The following is a 17961-nucleotide window of genomic DNA, read 5'->3' on the forward strand; positions in this document are numbered from 1 at the left end:
TGAGAAGATGGAAAAGTTCTCCCCTTCTTCATCCGTCCAGTTTCTGTGTGCTACAGGTTCCTCGAGATTCTTTAACACTCGTTTAACGCTTGCCCATTTTTCCTGCTTCCAACACGTCAACATCGAGATCTGACTGTTCACCTGCTGCCTAATAAATATACTTTATATGCTTTATATGCTTTACTGCTCACCACGGTTGTAAAGAGTGGCTATTCAAGTTACTGTAACCTTCCTGTCAGCTCGAACCTGTCTGAACGTTCATCTCCGACCTCTCGGATCAGCAAGCGTCCGCGAGAACCAGTGGTTCTAGAGTAACGGCGCTAGTACACATTGAAAGCATTTCACGGCTGAGGTCCGAGAAGCCCTGCTCTACTTAACCGCCACTTTAAGAACTTCGTTTCTTAGTGCGTTAACATTACACTGCAGCGCTTCTGAATTCCGGGCTCCGATTGGTCAGAAGGTGTCACGTTATCGTTTCTATAGTAACAGCTCATTCGCAGGGACTGGTGTGTAATCACCGATTCGTGAGGAGACGTTTATTTTAAAAGGTGCATCAGGTAAGACGACGCGGGTTCGAACGACTCGAAACGAATCCCGCCCCGCGTTCGTGAAGCTCCGCCCACGAGATCCTCGACGACCCGTAGGACGCGCCAGAGAGAAGCGAGAGCGGTCGGCGAGGGAACGTCGACGCAGGTTAAGGATAATACCAAATGCCAAATGCCATGAACTATGTATACCTGACCGCAGGATGAGCAAATAACGTGACACGCAGGACGTAAATCTGACCTGTGGAGTAAACAGCGTGGGGAGGAAAACGCAGAGAGCGTTATTGACTGGGCAAAGTGCATGGTGTGTACACAAAGCTGAGTAAACGGGACATTTGGAAAGCGTCCGAGTGTAAACAGGCCCAAAGTTTCATTGTGCACGTGCGTCCCTGTGATAGAGCGCTTTCACGTGAATCAATCCCGTCCATCATCTCAGCTCTGTACATTCATTTATTCTTACAGGGTATAAAGACTTTAGAAAGAAATAATGGTACTTTTATTATTATTATTATTATTATTATTATTATTATTAGGGGCCAAAGCACTGAAGGTGCGTAGACACCTATTGAATCCATTTGTTTTCTACTCATTATTATTATTATTATTATTATTATTATTATTATTATTATTATTCCCCACTGGGAGTTTATGGAGCCCTATGAACCGTAAAATGATGAAATAGTGTCTGTACCAATTATGGGGTCTCTAGGACCAACTCTATAGCGCCACCAATAGTTCAAAATTGTTGAACACTTTGACCTAGAGAAACGAAATCTAGTTGATCGGATTTCTCTCGTCGTGATGATCACAATCCACATCTTACAGTAAAACTCCACCCATTACAAGTAGTCACCATTTTGAAATGTACAGTGTTCAGTTTTTCCCTTACTCCTCATTCACATTTTGTCCAAGTCTTACCAGAATTGGCTCAGATGATCATTGGACAGAGTTGGACAAACCTGACTGAACACATTTTTGTATATTCGTATTTGTTTAGAAGTTACGCTGTCGCAAATTTTACGACGTTGACCCAAAATTGGACCAGAGGCCGGATCTCGGCCGTGCTTCGATCAGTCGTAACGAAATTTGGTAGACTTCATGAGCAGCGTGATCCGAGGCGAGAGGCCATGCCGAATTTTGAGAACAGCGCCGGGTCATGGTAAATCCGTGGATAACAATTGTGCCAGGATCGGACGAACCGCCTGTCCGCCATTTTAAAATCTGTCATATATTGTACGATCTTTTAAAATATTTAACATATCAGCACAAAATTTGGTAGCGATCATTCATAGCGTGTCCTCTAGGTACCTGAGAAATTTGACCACAGCGCCACCTAGTGTTCTAGAAATATAAGGGTTTTTTTTTTTGGTAAAAACATAACTTTTGAAAACTGTCCATAATTAAATTTTTTTCGGTGTCATTACATGTGTGGGGCACTGTGATAAACAACAAGCATTAATCCTAAAGCTCCTGGGTTCGAGTCCCATGTGGGGCAAGTTCTTAAAAGTTTGTGTAACATTTTGTCTTTCGGTTCCTTTCTTATGTGGCGCAGTGGCTTCAGTAACCTTTCAACCACTTGGCCTGCGAATAAATGCCTCTGTTCTGTTCATTTCCTGTTCAATCTTATTCTCAGCTCTGCTTCTGAACCTTATATTCATTCATGTACATTCTATTTCTCCACTTCCTGTTCTTCAAGCTCCGCATTACGCTCGCTGCGCCATTGGTGCTTGGCCCCGTTAAACGCTGCTTGCAGCTTTTATCATTATTATTATTTAGAATAACAGGAGTGCTTTTTTGCTTGCAGGTTACTTTAAAAGACAAAAAAAAAAACCCACGAAACAGATGATATCACAATGAATCTTCGCATACTTAATAAAACCTAAAATCTACCTCATCTCTGGAATGTTGTGAGAACGAAAATTCGCTGAATTAATGATTTCACTGTGAAAGACGCTCTCAAGTTGTTTTTTCTAAAATCATTTATTTATATATAAAAAAAATATATAGATTTTATGCCATGTTTCAGCAAAAAAAATCTAACATCAATCCAACAATAATCACCATTTTGGGAAAATTCCTCTGCAGCCTTTTTCTAATTTAGAGCAAGGAACGAACGTTTAAAATTTCATGAAGTAGAGATTTAAAAAAAAAACAACAAAAAACAACAACAACAAAAAACACCATTTTCCCGCAAAATCTTCTCAAAATAGCTGAATGTGTTAATGGGCGTGGCTTAACACATAACGTTACATTACGTTTCAGATAACGTGCTGGTCGTGAGAGGATAGAAACAGTGGAATAAACATTTCTGTTGAGTTTTGATCGTTTTGTTATTATATTTATATTATATCGTGAATTCCTCCTTTTCCTTCAAAATGTAGAGACTTATCTGCCTCTAAACAACAAGATATCACAATTAAAAATTCCAAACAAATCAAGCCGCTTTCTTCCCCCTTAACGTTCTTCTTTTCCCATCAGATGCACAAGCATCCTTCATCTCTCTCTCTCGCTCTCTTTTTTCCGACAGCATGGTAGAGTTCGGTCTCTCAGACAAACGAGCACGCCAAAGTCTGGCTTTTCATCTCTTGGGGCTAAATGTTCACCAGGTGAGTGTGTTAGCGATTAACGAGGGATCCTTTTATTTCAGATAACCAATTATCTAAAATACTGATTTTTTTCTACTAAAATTTTATGCGCAAAACAACAGTAAAGCAATTAATGAACTAAACCCAAACCTCACATTGTACAACTCGAATTATTTTGTAATTACAGCCTACTCTTAATTTACTTATGGTCACATCTAGGTGCCAGTTTGGACAATTTCCCAAGTATAGTATTAGTATAGTATAGTATTAGTATAAGTATTAGCATTAGCATAGTACTAGTATAGTATAGAATAGTATAGTATGAGTATAGTATAAGTATAGTAGTATAGTATTAGTATAGTAGTACAGTATAGTAGTAGTATAGTATTAGTATAGTAATACAGTATAGTAGTAGTATAGTATTAGTATAGTAATACAGTATAGTAGTAGTATAGTATTAGTATAGTAATACAGTATAGTATTAGTATAGTAGTACAGTATAGTAATAGTATAGTATTAGTATAGTAATACAGTATAGTAGTAGTATAGTATTAGTATAGTAGTACAGTATAGTAGTAGTATAGTATTAGTATAGTATTAGTATAGTAGTACAGTATAGTAGTAGTATAGTATTAGTATAGTAGTACAGTATAGTAGTATAGTATTAGTATAGTAATACAGTATAGTATTAGTATAGTAGTACAGTATAGTAGTAGTATAGTATTAGTATAGTAGTACAGTATAGTAGTAGTATAGTATTAGTATAGTAGTACAGTATAGTAGTAGTATAGTATTAGTATAGTAATACAGTATAGTATTAGTATAGTAGTACAGTATAGTAGTAGTATAGTATTAGTATAGTAATACAGTATAGTATTAGTATAGTAGTACAGTATAGTAGTAGTATAGTATTAGTATAGTAGTACAGTATAGTAGTAGTATAGTATTAGTATAGTAGTACAGTATAGTAGTAGTACAGTATAGTAGTAGTATAGTATTAGTATAGTAGTACAGTATAGTAGTAGTATAGTATTAGTATAGTAGTACAGTATAGTAGTAGTATAGTATTAGTATAGTAGTACAGTATAGTAGTAGTATAGTATTAGTATAGTAGTACAGTATAGTAGTAGTATAGTAGTACAGTATAGTAGTATAGTATTAGTATAGTAGTACAGTATAGTATTAGTATAGTAGTACAGTATAGTAGTAGTATAGTATTAGTATAGTAGTACAGTATAGTAGTAGTATAGTAGTAGTATAGTATTAGTATAGTAGTACAGTATAGTAGTACAGTATAGTAGTAGTATAGTATTAGTATAGTAGTACAGTATAGTAGTAGTATAGTATTAGTATAGTAGTACAGTATAGTAGTAGTATAGTAGTACAGTATAGTAGTAGTATAGTATTAGTATAGTAGTACAGTATAGTATTAGTATAGTAGTACAGTATAGTAGTAGTATAGTATTAGTATAGTAGTAGTATAGTATTAGTATAGTAGTACAGTATAGTAGTAGTATAGTATTAGTATAGTAGTACAGTATAGTAGTAGTATAGTATTAGTATAGTAGTAGTATAGTATTAGTATAGTAATACAGTATAGTAGTAGTATAGTATTAGTATAGTAGTAGTATAGTAGTAGTATAGTAGGGCTGCACAATTATGGTGACAACATATTTTTATTGCACTTTCATATTATTTATTTTATTTATATTTTATGAAGTTATTATAATATCAATTTTTTTTATAAATATTAAATGATTTATTTATAACTAAGCACATTTTCTGTCTTTACATTTTAGTAGTTTTATTTTTGTTTGTTTATCAGTTGTTCCTTTTAGATCGGTTCCCCAGGACAGTGTCCATGCCTGCTGATTATATTCTGTTTGGGGAGGATTAAATCAAAAACATGGAAACTGGAGTCGACTTTGCTAGTGGTATCTGGCAACCGTGAGTTTAAATGAAGTGAATTAGGACGTTGAAGCAGATGATGTACAGAGTTACTTGTCATTATGGCTTCTCTGCGGTATTTCCACACTTGTTCTGTTGACTGAGGTGATGAAAAGCAGTGTGAAAGCAACTGTTGCGCTGTGTAGACACATTTTGGATTCCCTGTAGTTTTTATCCAGATTGTATTATACAACTCCGAACAGGTCACTCGCACCGGTGCGAATAAATATTTATTCACAGTCGCACAAAATACTTTTCAGTCGCAAACACGAGTGAAATGGTCGCACTGTAGAGCCCTGAGTTTATCTGCGAAGTTTTTTCCCGTTCGGCGTGATGACGTTTAATGTCCCCGACAACCTCTGTAGTGCCATTTAGCAACATGTTAATGTCATGATTTCTCCTCGCGCAAAGTGCTGGAGCCCGAAGCGAAGCTGACAGCTCGAGGCCTAAAATGCTAACACCGTTTCCGGGTTTTGACATTACAAAATGACGTCATCCCTGCGCCACTCTATGGTGATTGGCTGTAAGTGTAGGAAGCGCTTGATTTGATCCACAGCGGAGTTTTCTATGAGCGGAGGATGAACTTTAAACGTCAATATCGCAGTCGATCATGTTCATTTAATCGTGGGCCGTCAAAATCGTAATCGAGATCGATGTTCGATTAATTGTGCAGCCGTATAGTATAGTATTAGTACAGTATAGCTCTAGAAGACCGTTTTGCATCACAACAGTATCAATACTTTCATCTTTGTGCTTCTCTGCGTGTTGTATTGTAGTGGATTGGATTGGATTAGATTGGATGTCTTGCGTTCAGGTGGTGTATCAGACCTGTCATAGGCAAGTGCCTGGGCGATGTACACACCTCTTGAAACTTCAGCTGAGCAAAGACTGCAAATTGCTATTTTGATCTAATTATCAGAAACTCCTTTTTTTCTCCCCGTCTGAAATTTCGGTGCGTCCCTAGTTTCCATGGTAACAGCTCGTTCACAGTGACTCGTACGGCGGACGATGAACGGGTTAAAATAAATAAACAAACAAACAAACAAACTGTTGATACGGCGACGGAGACGTTCATGTAACGTGTATGGAAGGAGTCTCCAGTGCCTTTCAGGAACTAACTTGTTTCATGGAACATTAAACGCAACTATAAACGGATAAAAAGTAGGACGTTTTGTTCTTTCATCTTTTGCAAAGACTTCCCTGACACAATTTCAACAGGGGTTGTTGAGGTTAGCAGAACCGCACGTTTCCGCTTTGTGATGTCCGAGGGCCAGCGAGTGGCGGCGTTCGTGTCGTCTGCGGAGCCGAAAGCCGTGGAACTGGTCTTTAAATGTGCAGCTCATAGCCTTTAATGCTAAAAACCTTGGCTTTTTGGTCATATCTTTTTGGTTGTAGACGTATTAAAGCAGCGTGAACACATAACGGACTCTCCGGGCTGAAGAGAATAACGTTCTGTGCTGTTCTTGCCACACGCTTCTCACGCCGTCAGGCTTAGTGTAGACGTTTAAGAACATGCTTTACCACAAGCTGAAAAAACCACATGTACTTCCTTATTTCTGATCTTGTTTTAGACATGTAGCACATGTCTCGGAGCGGCTATATATGCACCCTTGTGTTAGTACACTTTGTATTGAGGGGTGTTTTAAAATTCTTTTTTTAAAAAGCGTGACCTATACAGTAGAGTAAGTGCAGTCGCTCTAATCGGCTACACATGTACGATTTCTCAACAGCATTTCCGAGCCGCATGCTGCGGAAATCCTCTGCCTAAAGGGTGAGGCTTAGACGTTGCAGGAAGCTTACAGCTACCAGTTTATCTTCGGGTTTAATTACATACACATTGAACATAATTATTAGCACGTGTCCGACAAAGAGTCCTAAATAGCTGAATATGTCCTGTTCCTAGTCACTCAGGTGTACTAAATTTTTTATTTTTTTATTTTTTTAAAGTAAAACATCAATGGGAAATATACTTATATATACAATTATATATTTTTCCTCATATGAATTCATAGGGGTGCCAATAATTGTTGCACACCTATCTTTAACAAAGCTTCTTTTTTTTTTTTTTTTGGATAAACCTGTTAAAAAAGTTTAAAACAATAAAGACATTTTTTTCACAGCCTTCTTGACTCATATTTACCAATATTAATACATTTTTTAAAATCAGGCGATTTTATTTATAATTGCATTGTGCGAGGAAAAAAAAAACGTTTAGAGATCGAGAATTAGCTTCATACAGTTGAAATAATAATAATAACGGAAAAATAGGATAAAAGAAGAAGAAGAAGAAAAGGTCAAACAGCGACGTCTTCCCCAAACAACGAATCTAGTCCTTCTCGTCAGAAATTAGCGTGCCAGAAATACACTTCAAATTTACTTCAACCGTGAAGAACAGACAGACGGACGGACGGACAGACAGACGGACGGACGACAACCCGACAGACAACATAGTGTCTCCGCTACATCAGGTCCTTTCACAACGTTTGACGCTCTTGAATGGAAACGACAGATCCCGTGTGGAGACGTTCACACCGGGCGCGATCGGTGCGAAAGGACCTTTATGAGCGAAAGATTTCCGTCGTCTCTTGTAAAATGGCGCTCCTCTGAGGAGAACAACTCGTCTGGAACAAATCGCAGAAAGCAGCAGAACATATTCGACCAGATCCGCATCGTGAAAATAAACAGAGGTCATTCCTTTTTTTATATAATGTTACATGTTAATCTGCAGATAATCCCAGACAAATTCAAAGGAAAAACAGCAGTGACAATTATTTACCAAACCGATAGTTTAGAGAACCGACAGCTTCCAAAACTTGTCGAAATTTGTCCATAGAAGTACCCTCAAAGTACCGTACTCCTCTAATACCACAGCAATTCACCAATCATTAAAGCTTTCTATTCATTAAACTCATTTTTATCCCTTTATAGTTACGTGTAACATTAAGAAAGGTCCACCAAACAAGTCCTCACTTGCTTTATACCGGCTCTAAACAGCCGTTCCCTCAACAACGTCTCTTTGAAAAGGCTGAAAAACTTGTAGATAAACTCAGGGCTCTACAGTGCGACCATTTCACTCGCGTTTGTGACTGAAAAGTATTTTGTGCGACTGTGAATAAATATTTATTCGCACCGATGCGAGCGACCTGTTTGGAGTTGTATAATACAATCGGAATAAAAACTACAGGAAGTCCAAAATACATCTACACCGAGCAACAGTTACTTTCGCACTGCTTTTCAGCTCCTCAGTCAACCGAACAAGTGTGGAAATACCGCAGAGAAGCCATAATGATGACGAGTAACTCTGTACATCATCTGCTTCAACTTCCCGATCTCAAAACCGCCATCTTTTATTGATCCCGCAAAATGACCTGAACTTTCACCTGCTCGTGTAGACACAGCGGCGTCGGGCGGAGTAAATTAATAATAATGCTAACGCTACAAGGTGGGATTGATTCAGACTTCTTTATGATTGGTGAGGAATTATTTAATAATCAAGATTAGCAACTGTTCAGAAGGAGTACGCCGCTGCTCTCCTTCACGCTCTTCACTAACTCAAATACACAGCGTATTCACTTCATTTAAACTTAAGGTTGCCAGATATCACCAGAAAAGTCAACTCCAGTTTCCATTTTTTTTTTATTTAATCCTGCAAACCACACGACATTATCAGCAGGCATGGCAACACTGTACTGGGGAACTGATCTAAAAGGAACAACTGATAAACAAACAAACAGAAAACTACTAAAATGTAAAGACAGAAAATGTGCTTAGTTATAAATAAATCGTTTAATATAAAAATAGATATTATAATAACTTCATAAAATATAAATGAAATGAGAAATGAAATAATGTTAAATTTACTATGGGTTGCGTTTAATATCAATCTGACATTAAGCTTAGTTCGCTAGCCCCTTAGAAAGCTATTAGCCTTTTTCCTAATATGGATCATTTTTGTGTTAATCTACGTTTTAATTAGGACTCTTTATTGTTTAAGATATTTAAAAATAAACATCTTATGCTTGTTTATTTATCAATTAACCAACAGTATTTCTCATTGCTATTATTTTAACTCAATTAACAGTGACCATGAGCAGAGAGCTTACATTTAACTGTTTATGACCTCCTGATTAAAGTTTAAACAAAAAAAAGATTGGTAACTGGATCGGTATCGGCTGTAAATATCCTGATCGGCGCATCAGTAACGAACACCATTAAACTAAAGTGCTTTGCGTCTGACGGGTAAATGAACTCCCCCAATCACATCCTATATGAGATTATTCAGATATCTACACCATATACACAGAGCGGTTCGAGAACTGACTCCAGCCCAGAACCATGACAGTGGAAATGTCTAATAGTGCAGCTTTAAATATATTTAAGAGGAGCAGACTTCAGACACTGAACGTTGATGTTTATTGTATTTGTTTACAAGGTGGAACAGGTTAACGGTTGGTTTTTTTTGTATACAGTCTGTAAAATGGACTGAAAATATTAGATTTAGTTTATCAGAAGGTAAATTAATGTGTCATGGCTCACACGATGTTCCTAAATTCTGTCATAATTGACCAGCTCAAGTTTTCTCATGCCTACTTGTGTTATATTTTGGCACATTAATGTTACCATCTCTAAAAAAAATAATAATAATAATAAATAAAATAAAAAAACAACTTCAACTGTGATTTCAAACTTCAAACTTCACCTGAATGGTTTTCATTTGCTTGCATACTGTTATGTTTGATGCAGATTTTCATTTGGTTGATGGCATTTTTACTTATCCTATAATTTGTGTACAATTTGATTTATATTTTGCTTCTACGAGATGATGCACTTTAAGGATCAGTCTAATCTGATGCAAAGATTTGTACATTATCAGGAATGTAGCACAACGTGGAGGCGAAAGCAGCGGTCTGTTTATTTAAATAAAAATATGTTGTCACGAATATCAATGAATAATCGTGATAAATAATCAATATCGATCAAAAATAATCGGGATTATCATTTTGGCCGTAATCCTGCAGCCCTAAATACGTCTAACATTTTTAAAATCAGTTTATCATCATGAGTCTTCTATTATAAACATCCCTTTCAAGGGGTGTAGAAGATGATTAGCGTCTTGCGAAACAGATTTAAAGCTGCGGTGTGTGGGATTTTTTATTTTTTTTGCCATTTGCTCTAAAACACCACATTCCTGAGCCATCGGAGCAAACAGGTTCGTTCTGGCAAGGATGTTCTTACCTGTCTGAACAGACGCAGTTCTAGACATGTCATCGTGCCCTACCTCAGGAAAAAAAAGAAATAAATAAACCCAGCTTCACACAGAGCCGGCTAACGCTAGCTCGTTAATTAAAATCAGGCTGGAGTATACAAATCAAACAGGATTACGAGGCACACGGACCAGATAACAAAACATTCAGATGATACAAAGACGCCGTCTCACGGCCGACGGTCAACGCTACCGAGCTAACTTTAAATGAGATCGACGTGAATAAAGTTTTCCACTCACCTCTCAAAACCCTGTCTTCAAACGCTACAATTACCGCACAGGATAATGACGACATCTGAGTTTTGAGTAAATATATGGGCTGCATCTCAAACCACACCCTGCTGTACTTTTTAAAAAGCATGTCATTATCACTGGGAGTGGACCGGTAACTAGCTAATAGCGCACAGGACAACCAGATCACATCCCCAGACAGAAACAGACTCAAACGCTAGCAAAACGGTTCAAACTACGACCGGCTAAGAGGAATTTTGTGTCTATATAATATAACTTTTTTTTTTTTTTTAAATTAGCGGTTGATTGTTAATTTGTGTCATACAGTAGATCCTAAAAAACTTTACCATGAGACTAGATAAAATATTAGGAACAGGCTGTGAAAATATTTATACTTAATACATATCCGGTGCTACGAGAACTAATTTCATGTGCAAGCATGAGAAAGTATTTTCTGTAACCTTGGTATTTGGCGATATATTATTATCTATTATATAAGTAATATATATTTATTTTTTTAATTTTTTACTTTTTTAAAATATTTACTATATATACATATATATATATATAAACTGCTAAGTTTTCCACAAACACAGTGAAGGTCAAGGGCATAAGGAATCATATCAATGCTACTGAAGTTAAATTGAGGATTTCTTAACAACCCTAATTTATATTCCAGGTGAATAAGATTAATCCACTTCGTAAAACGTAAATAATCATGAATTCAACCAAAAAGTGAGCAATTACAATAACCAGACCAATTTATAGCAAAATAATCTTTATATTTGCGACTAAGCAGAGACTTTTTAAAACAGATACTTATATTTCTGTCGTAGTTTTACGTTAAAACGTATATTCACTAGTTACGATATCCGTAAATAAGTGGTGCGATTGGCAAACACTAACGTTAGCTTACTGTTATAATGTTAGTTCATTATACACTGTATAGCCAAAAATTTGTGGACACCTGACCGTCACACCCGTATGTCCTTTTCGAACAGCCCGTTCCAGACGTAGCCCGTCGTTGCCGTCATAATAAAGTCCACTCGTCTGGGAAGGCTTTCCAATAGATTTCGGAGCGTGGTTTCGGGGGATTTGGATGTTCCGGGAGGTCAGGCGCTGATGTCCGGATGTCGAGGATGCTCCAGTTCCGGCTCGTTCGGTGGGGTTGAGGTCAGGGCTCTGTGCAGGACACTCGAGACCTTCTACCTTCTTCCAACCTTCACACGAAGACTTCACGGTCTTCACGGAGCTCGCACTTTTCGTGCCATGCTGAAACATGTCCCGGCTTCGTAGTTCCAGTGAAGGGAAACGGTAGAAATGACTACAAGCGTGAAAAGACCTTCTGCGTGGAGAAGAACCACGTACAGGTGTGACGATCAGGTGTCCGCATACTTTCAGCCGTTCGGTGTATACAGTCTGATCGTTATTGTGAAATTGTCGTGAAAAGTGACGGATGAATCTTGATAGAATTTTTTTTTTTTTAAACTATTCTAGAACCTAAGCAGTAGCGCTGGATCGAACTTCGATGAAAAACGATACGTCATTATCAACGAATAGAACATTAAGTACGTATTTAACGAAATGACAGACGTTTGATTGTTTGTTTATTTATTTATTTGGGCACAATACAGAACCACTCGTTAAGGAGAATCCGGCTCGGCTCTGGGAACCTTTTCAGTACCGAGGTACCAGGTACCAGGTACTTATCCACAGTGGAAAACCTCCAAAAGGGAGCAGAACCGAGTTGTGTGCGGCGGAAAAGTGCCGTTAGTTCACAACCAACAACAGGTCGGATAGAGAGAGATGGAGGACAGGAAGAAAGAACAATATTGAACATTTCAGCCTTTAAAACTAGATAAAGATAGACATGAGGAAACTAGAAAGTGTAAATGTGTTCGGTTCACACTGACATTCTTGAGGTAATGACACGATAAGCTAACTAAATTAGCATGCCTATGGCAGAGAGTGAACATACCTCGACACACAGATCTGCTTTAAGGTTTAAGAGATTTTTTTCTTTTCTTTTCCCTTTTTTGTTGTTGTTGTTGTTGTTGCTGCGGTGTTGTTTACCTGCTTTCTACTTCCTCAGTCCTCGGAAAGCTCAGAAAAATAGCCTGACCGATGGCATGTTTATCCCTCCTCCTACAACCTCCATGTTTTTCTCCAAACGCTGCAGCTACAGCTCAGTCTAGGGATGTGTGTGTGTGTGTGTGTGTCTGTGTGTGTGTGTTTCAGAAAACCCCCTCCCATTTTTCTAAAACGCACTAATGGAGATGGAGTAGGGTTGCCAGATCTTTCTCAAAACCATGTAACCCTACCAGAGACTGTAGTTTTTACACACACACACACACACACAGACACACACACACCTTTTGAGACTTTACAACCTTCCTCCGTTCATTCAAACCATTTCCAACTTTCATTTATACACAATCACATGATTGTACAGGAAAACGATCAACACCCGGGTGTTTCTGACGGCGTTTCTATACGTGGTTACGACGTTACACCGCCTCCAGAACAAGACCGCTTACTTTTTATCCGTTTATACTTACGCTGTCATGTCGTGGTGATGTTGTGTGATGTTCTCTCTCTCTCTCTAAAACACAGCTTGTTATGTGTGGGAAAAGTTACAGTTTTACCTGTAACGGTAAGCGACGACAGCGGAGACTCCTTCCGTACACGTTAAAATAAACGTCTCCTTGTGGAAAAATTCGCCAAAAAATTTTAAAAATCAACGAGGCGACGTGACGAACCTTATCAAATCGTACTGCAGCCTTGTTCGCGCTGGCAGAGAGCGTATTCCCAACCTGAAGGTCTGAGTGAAATGGAAAGTCTTTTATGAGTCTATCTTATTTATTTATTGCTAAGTATGCGTGTCTGGACTTTCCTACAAGCAGCTAAAGTTATCTGTGTTACTACAGGGTAATAGTCAGCGGAGGTAAAACGCTCAATCTGGAACCCTTGCCTCCTTTTTTGACACAGTCATTCAGTGTTTCTCTCACATGGTCCCTTTAAATAACACAGACTTCAGCCAGACTTCAGTGAAATCAAGGTTCCTTTTCATTCACATGACTACTTTTGCATTTTTTTTTCCCCACCCGCCAGTTTCACTAGCTAATAGTATTATAATGCACAGCTAGTGCATTTTTTTTAATGAGTATCTCAGAGAGGCTTTCAGCTTTCGCTACCTTCAGGAAGCTAGATCTCCAGGAACAGGGTTGGTCACCTCTGTTGTAAATAATAAATCCAAAATTAGGCATAAGCAGTCTTACTCTCGTTGCTTCCTGACGTCTCGGACACCCCGTACGATAATTACGTTATAATATAAACGTGACATCAAGAGATATTTACTGTATATCAAGCCTACTGATGACGTACAAAATAACGCAGCTGGTTTTACTTCTTTATTTTTTATTTGAGAAATAGTGTGTTGACTTTTCACTCAGCCACTAAGCGATAGCGAGGGTCAACTAGCAGAATATTGATCAACACCCCCTTTCCCTGTGATGAAATCGTTTGCTCAGAAGGCTCCAGTCCGTATGTGCCTGTATCTGTAGAGACCGATCGACAAATATTAAATCAGAGAAGTAACCCGAACCCTGAACCTCCGTCCTACATCCGAGCCAGGAGATCAGGGGAAGAGCTGTGTTTGCACGTCCTGTGTGAATAAACTGAATAAACCCATCCACAATAGTGTGGTCCCTTGGGACTACGCTTGGAGCCACTTGTTTGAGAACGTATATATATATATATAAAGAAAGTACACCCTCCTTCAGTGCTATGTTTTTGTTTATCAGGGCCTAAATAACAATTGTGTGGATCTCACCAACTTCTATAAACAAGTAAATGGATTTGATCTTCATCACCACATTTCTATTTATTTATTTATTTATTTTGGTGAGCCCAAATGAGAAATTAGAGAAATGAGTTTATACAGCCTAGAGTTAGGAACAATGAATCCTAACCTGCTCAGAGATTGACATATCAGTTTGGGTTTGGGGGGGGGGTTCCCCCCTCCTAAAACAGTTCCCTGTTCTAAAAGAAATATCGACTCTTCTACTCTTTACGACAGAAGTTAAAGTCTAACTAATGGTTAACTTATAACTGGCCAAAATGAAGGTCGTCGCAGCAATGTACGCTTCTATATTAAGGTACATTGACAAATAGCAAGCTCTGTCTGGAAGGTTCTCCTCTGTGATCCCAATTTAGAAAAAGTACAGGCTCTGATCATGAGACTCATGCTTTTGTATAACAACGCGGCCTGTTTTGGTGAGCCCAAATGAGAAATTAGAGAAATGATTTGAAGGAAAAAGCTATCCTGATAAAGTAATATATATATATATATATATATATATATATATATATATATATTAAAAAAGACCTAACAGTGCATGTATGTGAAAACAGGGAACCTGGAGCCTATCCCAGGGGACTCGGGGCACAAGGCGGGGGACATCCTGAACGGGGTGCCAACCCATTACGGGGTCCGATCGCACACACACACTCATTCACACACTATGGACAATTTAGACATGCCGATCAGCCTACAGCTCATGTCTTTGGACTGCAGAACTCCCCGAATCACGAGGAGAACATGCAAACTGCACGCACACAGAGCGGAGGTGCGACTCAAACCCCCAACTCCGGAGGTGCGAGGTGAACGTACTAAGCGCTAAGCTACGATCCGCCCTTATTCTAGTACAGAACATTTCAGATATAATAAAAATCAGTCTACCATGACGACCATTAACAGGACCTAAGGTTGTGAGTTCACCAAGCTGCCACTGTTGGGCCCTTGAGCAAGGCTCTTCACCCTCAACTGCTCAGTTCTACGTTGCTTTGGATAAAAGCATTCAATCTTTATTCTTATTAAATTGAACACACGTGCATTCAGACTGAGGCACTCGGAGGCATTAGCATTTGCAGGTTGCACTTGTTGCCTGTGCCAGGAAGTGTACACTGTTTCTACCGCAAAGGATTGCTGTAGTGAGCGGCAACAAAGCTGTTAAAGGAAAAGCTTCTCATCACGTCAGTTCGGAAAGACCCCACAAACGGCCACGGTGGCCGTGTGTCACTTCGAGGCGCCCCTGAGTCGGGGCCATGATCTACAAGAGTCTAAAAGGAAGTGTGTCTAAATGTGAAGCAGGTTCCCATACAACTACACAAGTGCAACTCGTAGAGCAGTGCTTCAACACACAGAGAGACGTACTGAATAATAACATGAGGAAGGATAAAGGCATGGATTCTGTTTAAACTCGCAACAGGATGAGATGATTCATCCGTCCTGCTCATATGATCTATGAACTTTGAGTTCAACTTTCAAACCAGTTTTCAGCTCTGTGAGGTGTGAAACGCAGGAAAAGTGTGATTTCATGCTAGTTTGAAAATGCTGAGCAGTATAGTGTCGATGCAGCGGTTCGACACGTGGTCTGACACGTGGAGTACGTGATAAAAATGTACACACAGTTCAAATTTCAACGTCAGCAAGTCATTTATACCAGAAGTTAAAGTCAAAACTGGTGTTAACATAAACAACCCCAATTCCAAAACAGTTGGGACACTGTGTAAGATGTAAAAAAAAAAAAAAAAAAAAAAAAAAACTCAATGATTTTCACGATAGAACACAGAAAACACATCAAATGTTTAAACTGAGGAAATAAACTCTCCATGATCCTCTTTTTATACCTGATCATCTCACTGACCTGTTCACAATTACCCTCCAGCTGTTTCTTTTTACTAACACTTACTTTTCCAGCCGTTTGTTTCCCCCCGTCCCTACTTTTTTCAGACGTGTTGCTGCCGTCGAATTCAAAATTACCTTATTTTTTTCTCCTTAAAACGGTTCATTCCCTCAGTTTAAACATTTGATATGTTTTCTACGTTCTATTCCGAATAACATCTACGTTTATGAGATTTCGCAAATCGTCGCATTCCGTTTTCGTTTACATTTTACACAGCGTCCCAACTTTTTTTGGGGATTGGGGTTGTAACTGGCCAAAAATGCAGCAATATACACTTCTATTTTAGTGCACTTTTAGAGGTCATTTTAAGTCAGAACACAGTTACTGATTTTACGGCTCAAGGCTAGTGGCAAAGATTTGTGGGTTTAAACCCCAGCATCACAGCAGAGCCGTTAGTGGGACGTTGATAAAGCTTAAAACTTTCAACCTCAGTTTCCACTGTGGAGAAAAAAAACGTTTCCAGCTGAAAAGTGAATACGTATTTAAGCTTTATTGTTGTATTTTATGTTTCTACTTGGACACTGTTTGCTCACTCATGAAAAGAAAAAGGCTAGTAGATGATTGTCCAGTCCTGTATAATGGCTTCTCAGTGGATATGTATTAATACATCATTATTATTATTATTATTATTACTACACACAGGGCAGAGGCAGGAATCAAACCCCCCAACCCTGGAGGTGCGAGGCAAACGTGCTAACCGCTAAGCTACTTATAGCACCCTTATCCTAGCGCAGAACATTTCAGATATAATAAAAATCAATCCTAACAAAAATACTGTCTACCATCTTCTCAGAAGAATAGCTAGCTAGTCGTCGCTCTTCTGAGCCAGTTTTCGGCTCTGTGAGGCGTGAAACGCACGCTACAAAAAATCTAGTGTGATTTCATGATGGTGTGAAAATGCTGAGCAGTATAGTACACGCTGCGGTTCGACACGTGAAGTCAGACACGTGGCATAGATTTTATAAATGCACACACAATTCAAATTTCAATGGCAGCAAGTCATAAAACTCTTGAACTAGATATATATATATATATATTTTTAAATTCTCATATCTCCACAGGACAAAAACAGCGACCTGGTCATGAATTATGAAATATTTAAGTGCCGGTGATCAAATAAGGTTGTATTTACGTTTATAAATGGGGCCATTAATAAATTTAAAAAATCAGTGATTTATATATTTGTAGTAATACATGCATTGTAATGTAAAAAGTAAGAAAAAAATAATAAAGACAATGATTCACCGTTATAGCACCGACTTCGAATATTTCCACTATATAGAATTCTGGTACTGTACATTTTTTTAAAATGTATTTTTATATGACTTTAAAACGCATTTCTAGGCATCAAGCAGTGATGAAATAAATCCAAACTAACAGTATGTCGCCATTAAAGGTAATGTTGTAATGAGTTTCAGTTTATACCGCCGAGGGTTGGGCGCAGCTCATCCTAAACTGCTCAGAGATCGACATATTATCAGTTGTTGGGTTTTTTTCCACTGTTCTAAAAGAAATATCGATTTTTCTACTGTATATGCCGGACGTTAAAAGTCTAAACTGGTTAACATATACGTCCCCAATTCCAAAAGAGTTGGGACGCTGTGTAAAATGTCAATAAAAACGGCACGCAATGATCTGCAAAT

At 38.3% G+C, this 17961-nt stretch overlaps 1 protein-coding gene across 3 annotated transcripts in view; it reads right to left on the bottom strand.

Moving 5' to 3' along the window:
* st3gal3b (ST3 beta-galactoside alpha-2,3-sialyltransferase 3b) overlaps positions 1-14235 on the bottom strand; it is a 57081-nt gene extending 42846 nt beyond the window's left edge. The window contains exon 1 of one of the 3 annotated variants that reach the window (XM_053651003.1): positions 12550-14235. The gene's annotated coding sequence lies outside the window, so the exon portion shown is untranslated. The remainder of the gene's footprint in view (positions 1-12549) is intronic. The other 2 variants (XM_053651000.1, XM_053651001.1) reach the window with 2 other exon arrangements.
* Between the last annotated feature and the right edge of the window lie 3726 nt (positions 14236-17961).

Source organism: Ictalurus furcatus, chromosome 20 (genome assembly GCF_023375685.1).
Source record: "Ictalurus furcatus strain D&B chromosome 20, Billie_1.0, whole genome shotgun sequence".
Lineage (NCBI taxonomy): Eukaryota > Metazoa > Chordata > Actinopteri > Siluriformes > Ictaluridae > Ictalurus > Ictalurus furcatus.